The following is a 6933-nucleotide window of genomic DNA, read 5'->3' on the forward strand; positions in this document are numbered from 1 at the left end:
CACCCTGCATCGGCTGCTTCACAAAGGGCAGCTCTTATCGCAAGATCTGTCCTTTGTGATACTAATCGCATATGTTAGTACATATGCGATTAGTAAGGATGCGGTGACTGGCAACCTTAGTACATCCCGGCCACAATCACCTGTCCTGTAACAACATTTTTAAGGCAGCATGAGCAAGGCCAGCATTTTTGTAGTGAGACCCCATTTGGGATTTAAACTGCACTGAAGGCTTCACAGCTGATGTGCCCGTGGCTATGCATACTTATAGCAACAAAGCAGGGAACTCTAGGGCAGTTGGATCAGTTCCTCTGGGGCCCCCTCACAGCAGGGCCCTATAGTTAGTTACATGAGCTTCTTGAAATCACTGTACCTTACCCTACACTGTGGATTACCTTGCTTTTTACATTATTGGGTGTGACAACACTTCTTATAGCAGGGAGGGGCAAAAGGGGCCCCTTGGGACACATAAGTCACCCATAGTTTTATTATTTTACCATACTTAACTTAAACTTATCCAACTAAAATAAAGACACTGACAATGATATAGATTTGCAAAAAAGAGGTCGCAGACAAATTTATTGAAATCTGAATATAAATTAAAAATTGCAATGATCGAGCATGGTGGCGAAAAAGCAGTGCTACCTCGGCTACAGCCCATCTAAGAGTATTACTAAGAAAGAGGTGGAGAATCCACCACCTGATGTGAGCTGCCTTGAGTAGTACCATCCCCCCTTAATCTAGCACAGTGCTGATCCCTCCATAAGATGGAGACCTGGTCCTCCCCTAAGGCAGCAACCGACTCACCTCTCTCAAAGGGGGGATGCTAGCCAAGTCCAGCTGCACTAAATTGAGCCGCCGAGGAGCACTGCTTTCCACCAAACGGGGTCCCTAAACAACGAACCGCCACCAGCTAACAGGACCACTAACTTCTAGCAATGCCCGACAAAAGAGCCGAAACAAACAATGCCAAACCTTCCCCTGCCAAATGCACTCCATCCTCTCTGTAGAAATCAACTTCCTCGAAACGTATACGGGGGTGTTTAATGACACGCCCTCCCAAACCCTCTACATGACGAGACACTGCGGCATTCAATTTCCTCCTCACCCTATCCAAAGCCGCGCCACCCTGCTCCCCTCGCCAAAACCTACGAGGAATAACCTCCGACCACACCAAATGCACCTGCGGCCAACGTTCGGCTATTACTTGGAAATCCCTTTTAATGGCCAGGATAACCTCAACGCCTTTACAAGTGCCCAAATCGTTGCCACCTAGATGTATGATCAAGCAATCCGGGGCACCCCATTTCTTCTCTGAGTCCCAAAGAAGAGACAAAAGACCACTCCAACGAAATCCTCGCACCCCAAGCCAGCGTACATTACCGGGGCTATCACGAGCAAGGGGGTGCCTGCAAGCCCAAAACACATATGAATGGCCTACAATCCACACCCTATCAAACACCCTACCACCACCTGTAAGGGGAAATTATTTAAAAGAACATTAGTGTTTAAGTCGAATCTCAAATAACCAACAACAGGTCGGGGAAACTGAGTTATTTGAGTGACCCAGATGGAGGTGAACAACACCAAAACCTCAATGGAGGGCAAAAGGTGAAAAGAACTCCAACCCCCCCTAGCGGCGGGTAGCTGAAGGCACTGGGTTTCCCAAAAAACAAACTCGCCAGAAGCGCTGTCTAATTTGGCAGCATGTCGCCTCTCACATAACCTTTATAAGCGGAAGACCTCCAACGACCCAACCGTTTGATTGCGTCGCTGGAAGAGCCCGCTGCTGCCGCACAAGTAGCCACGCCAATCCTAAACGAGTGTGTGCCGTAAAGTTCAACCGGCAAATCAAGCGCTACCAAACATCGCTTAAAAATTGCAGAAAACTGAAAACGTGTCAGTGGCGAAAGGTCCTCATGAATAAGCCATTGCAAACCGCCTTGCGGACGCTGCAAATTGTAACGCCTAGCTATGCTTATTGGACATATGCTCGGGTCCAGATGCGCAGGGATCGACAGCCAATGCCCCCTACCTAATTGGTCGGTCTTTGATCTTTGAATTTTGAGCAAGATCAAATCCGACTTAACCATCACGTTATTCAACAGAATCCCCGAGCTTGTTGCCCTCAGTGCTCCGAAAAAAGCCAAAACAAAAGCTAATTGAAACAAAAAGGCCTCGTACTGCCCCAAGGCTACTCCTGCTACTGCCACCAGGAGATTTCTCAACAAACCGGTGTCAACCGGCCGCCGAGAATCGCCTGGCCCTGCCTGTTCTCTAGCCCATCCTTTTAAAGCCTTGGCCAGAAGGAACGACTTGGTTGGATCTACCAAGCCACGCAAGCGCGAAAAATACGAGATGCCGGCTAAGGCGCCGGACATTGCAGCCTTAGACCGGCCCCGCTCATGCCACATCCAAACAAATTGCAACATGCTATCCTCAATATTCTTACCCCGATCTACTTCAGCTAAGAAAGCCAGCCACGAATCCCACGCTGCCGTATATGACTTTAAGGTGCTCGGTGCCAAAGCTCTCAATGCGAGTCCGTCGATGCCGGCCCGATGATCTGCCAGACATGAGCGGGACAAGATAAGCCATTAACGCTGGCTGCAGGCGCCAATGACCTAAACCTAGTCCATTGAAAGCGAGATAAAGCATCCGCTATCTCGTTATCAACGCCAGGGACGTGCCGAGCCCTGAAATCAATGTTCCCCTGTAGACACAAAAGTATCAGATGCCTCAGTAAACTGAGAGCCTGAGGGCAGACTGACCTCTGATTGTTAATGGCCTGGACTACCCCCAAGTTATCGCACCAGAAACTTATGCTCCGATTTCTAAGCTGCGCAGCCCAAATCTCTACTGCCACCACAATCGGGAAAAGCTCCAAAAGGAGCATATTAGATGTCCAACCGGCATCCTGCCAGCTTTTTGGCCATGGCTCGGAGCACCACTGCCCCTCGAAAAAGGCCCCAAAACCGCAAGCTCCGGACGCATCAGTATAAAGCTGGAGTTCAGAGTTGGCCACCAATTTGGGTAGCCAAATCCTCACACCATTGAAATTCTGTAAAAAGGCACACCACAAACGTACGTCCTCCTTAAGCTCCCTAGTCAAACGAATTAAATGGTGCGCCTTTTTAACGCCCGCCGTGGCCCTCTCCAACCGACGGCAGAAGATCCTATGCATAGGGATCACTCGGCAAGAGAAATTAAGTAGGCCGAGTAACGACTGCAACTGCCTCAATGAAATTTTCTTTGCAGAGAGGCAGAGCCCTAAGTATTCGCGCATCTTAGTGACTTTATCCTGGGGCAAACGACATAAACCCATCACGGTATCAATCTCGATACCCAAATAGGACAAAACTGTGGTAGGCCCCTCTGTCTTTTTTGTTGCAATGGGCACGCCCATAACGCGAAAAAGAGCCTGCACTGATAAAAGCAGCTCGCTGCAGACAACGCTATCAGCTGGACCAACTAATTAAAAATCATCTAAGTAATGGGCTATCCCAGTTTTTCCCGAACCCGCTCGAATGCACCATTGCAAGAATGAGCTAAAGCATTCGAAAAAGGCACAAGAAATGGAACAACCCATCGGCAAACATTTGTCCACGAAATATGAACCCTCAAACTTAAAACCCATGAACCTAAAAGAGTCGGGGTGCAATGGAAGTAACCTGAAAGCCGACTCTATGTCTATTTTTGCCAATAGCGCTCCCCTACCAAACCCCTGCACTATCCGGAGGGCGTCCTCAAAAGATTGGTAAGTGACGCTGCAGTCTTTTGGGTCCAAAGCGTCGTTGACTGATCCTCCCTCCGGGTTGGACAGGTGCTTGATCAACCAAAATTTACCTACCTCCTTCTTGGGAACAACTCCCAAGGGAGCAATGCACAAATCCACTAAAGGAGGAGATGAGAAAGGGCCAGCCATGCGGCCCAATTCCACCTCCGCCATTACTTTGGCCCTCACAATACCAGGATAATCCCTAGCCGATTTAAGGTTCTTTTTTGCTAACGCCACAACTGACCTAACTATTGGCAAACGAAAACCTTCCCGAAAACCTTGCAACAAAAAGGCTGCTTCCGCCCTAAATGGATAGCGGCCCAACCACCGTTCCAACACATCTAACTGTATTGTGAAACGGCTCTATTTAGCATTTCGCTGCTCGCCCTGCCCCGCTGCCTGCCCGCCTGTGCGCTTGCACTCTTTAACTGCGTGATTGCTTCCACACGACAGACAGATGTGCTTAAAACGGCAGCTGGCTCCTCTGTTACATTGCCCGTTATTAAAGGCAAAGCACTTTCCCTTTCCTGCCGTGTTAAAACCTGGACGGGCAACAAAGGGCTGCTTACGGCCCACTGGTGCTTCCGTGGTGGGTTTGTTCTGCTGAGTGACCTCAAGCCAGACCTCCATGTCCTTAAAGCCGAAGCTAAGAATTTTCTGGCCATCCTGCTTTTTACGGAAAGCCTCGTCATACTGCCGCCACACATTGTGCCTAGCGGACAACTGAATGCTGTGCACGAGGTGTAAATACTTCAGGATGTTCAGAAACTCGGCAGGCCTAGTCTCAGTATAGCAAGCCGCAAAAATATACATTCCGCAAAGCCAATTGGCATAGCTGCGCCGCGCCTCCTCCGCTGCTGCCCCCCAGATTTAGCTGAATCCAACGCTTTTTTGGCGTCATGCGTAATTGCAAATATGTCTACATATTTGCCCTTTCTAATTCGCTCCCTCACTTTCGACCTAACGCCTCTTAAAATGGCAGTGTTAGAGCAGTGTATGGCATCACCCGTCGCATCCGGAACTGAGCTGCTTGCAGAACTACGCGCTCTATTCAGGCTCTTACGCTTCCCTTTCAACTGCTGAACGAAATAGCGCATTAGCTTATGCGGTTTATCAGCTGAACTGGAAGAGTCGGAGGAATCCTCCGAGTGTGACAAATCAATGTGGCTGTGGTGCAATGGTATCTCACCTGCTCCAGAAGTCGACGGGGTAGCTGACACCACGGCGGAAACCGCCTCCTGACTTGCGGTGCGTGGCACGCCCATCACGTTCGGGGTTGACGACGGCTGGGCATCCTCTGTAGACGCAGCATCACCAGCAATGACGGCCGAGGTAGATGAACCCTGTGGACTTGGAACGACAGTGTTAGACACAATCTTGTGCGCAACAGAGGTAGCTGCAGGGGCTTGGGTTGGGACCACTGCTGATGGGGAAGCCCTCGCCTGCGCGTGGTTTGAGCATGGGGGGGTGGGTGGCCTAACCGGAGGAGGGGCCGCCGGCAGAGGGGGCTGCTAGATTGGCTCCTGCCTTACAAAATAGTCTGACACCTGGTGTGAAACCGGATGTTGCAAGCGGAACCATGAAGGGGCAGAATAAAATTGCTGTCCCGCATAGGGCGGCATCACCTGATGCATGAACTGACCTGCGGTCTGAGACAGTCGCGGGTCGAAGCCTTGCTGCGTAAACGCTGGCGGGACGGTTGGGAGCACCCACTGCGCTAGGCCCTGAGCAAAATAAGGGGACCACTGCGCCCCCAATGCCGGGCTGTGCAAAGGCAAATTATGCCACGCAGGGCCATAAAACGCGACGCTCGGAGCCTGCGGCAATGGCGCAGCGAGAGGTAGCACATACTGCTGATTAATGGGGGTGCTGCGAGCGGAGACACTACCGCGTCAATCCGCAGCAGCACTACGCCTAATTGGAGAAGCCTGCAGCCCAGCCGGGCTGGAGAAAAGCACAATACCCGAGGGGGTTTGCGCTCTGCTAGGGGTGTTGTGCCCTGTTCTCCCTGCCCCTAAAGCAGTGGAGGTCGCAGAAAAAGGGCTGCGCAGATACTGTGGCTCTGCAGGCGCCTGTGGATCAAAGCATGCGGGGCCGGGTACTGGGGTCAGCGATCCTGCCCTCCCCAAATCCCGACAGCCGGCGGCCATTAACTCTGGGCTCTGCAGGCCCTGCATATCTAAAATGGCCGCCGCTGTGATATGGGCGGGGCCAACGACGGGAGGCGCGGCTACCGCGACGACGCTCCCGCTGGAAGGGCCCCCCGGCAGTCCAGCCATGCCTGTGGGTGCCCGGCGGTGAGGGCACAAAGCCCCCTACCCCGGCAATGCCAGCCGGGTCCTGGCGGCCGGCTCTGCAAGCCCTGCGCACCTAAAATGGCCGCCGCCACCAACCCAGCGGGGCCAGCGACGGGAGCCGCGGTTGCCGCAGCAACGCTCCCGCCGCCAACCCCTGATGACTGGGCAGCAATGGAATAACAGTGGGGCCATGCTGCATTCAGCAACATGGCCCCCCGCTGATGATATCGCCCATCGGACCATATCGCTGAGGGCGATATTGTTGACGGCAAGTGGGAGCACTCATTGTCAGTGACATAGCGGGTACAAACTGGCCGATGTGGACAATATGTTGTCTGATCCACCGGATCATAAGACATATTGTCTAGTGTGTACCTGGCTTTAGAGACAGCGGAAAAGAGACGAGACTTCGAGTGCAGCACCAGATGACCCCAGACTGATGAGACTACATCTTCCAGCATACTATGCTTTGGCTTTCACAGCCCAGGTTGTAGATGAGGACATGGTCATGCCCATTCATTAAAATGTAGTAAAAATACCATGCTTTCCAAAGATGGGGACATATCTCCTCCATGGAGGCACCCGGGGGACATTCCTTTGCCTCACTGGACAAGCTTAGGGTCTGAACAATTAGAGCCCTTCCAACCCACCTCTCGACACCCCTGTCAAGACGGTGTCCCATTCTATTGTACGAGTGTACTCTACTGGTAACCAGGTGTCCAGAAAATTTCATTTTTCCAATGTCAGGGGCTGCAAGAAGATCTCATGTCCATACCAAGTACAATCCAGTTCATCTGGTCCACTTTGGAATTTCAACAGGTGACTATTTCCCTCTATGGGTTCTATTTACTACAATCCGCA

At 51.7% G+C, this 6933-nt stretch overlaps 1 pseudogene; it reads right to left on the reverse strand.

Annotated features, from left to right (window-relative positions):
* Window positions 1-2530: 2530 nt before the first annotated feature.
* LOC148535151 (uncharacterized) lies at window positions 2531-5040 on the reverse strand (annotated as a pseudogene).
* Window positions 5041-6933: the final 1893 nt, after the last annotated feature.

Source organism: Taudactylus pleione, unplaced genomic scaffold (assembly GCF_031769625.1).
Source record: "Taudactylus pleione unplaced genomic scaffold, aTauple2 ptg000055l, whole genome shotgun sequence".
In the NCBI taxonomy this organism is placed as follows: domain Eukaryota; kingdom Metazoa; phylum Chordata; class Amphibia; order Anura; family Myobatrachidae; genus Taudactylus; species Taudactylus pleione.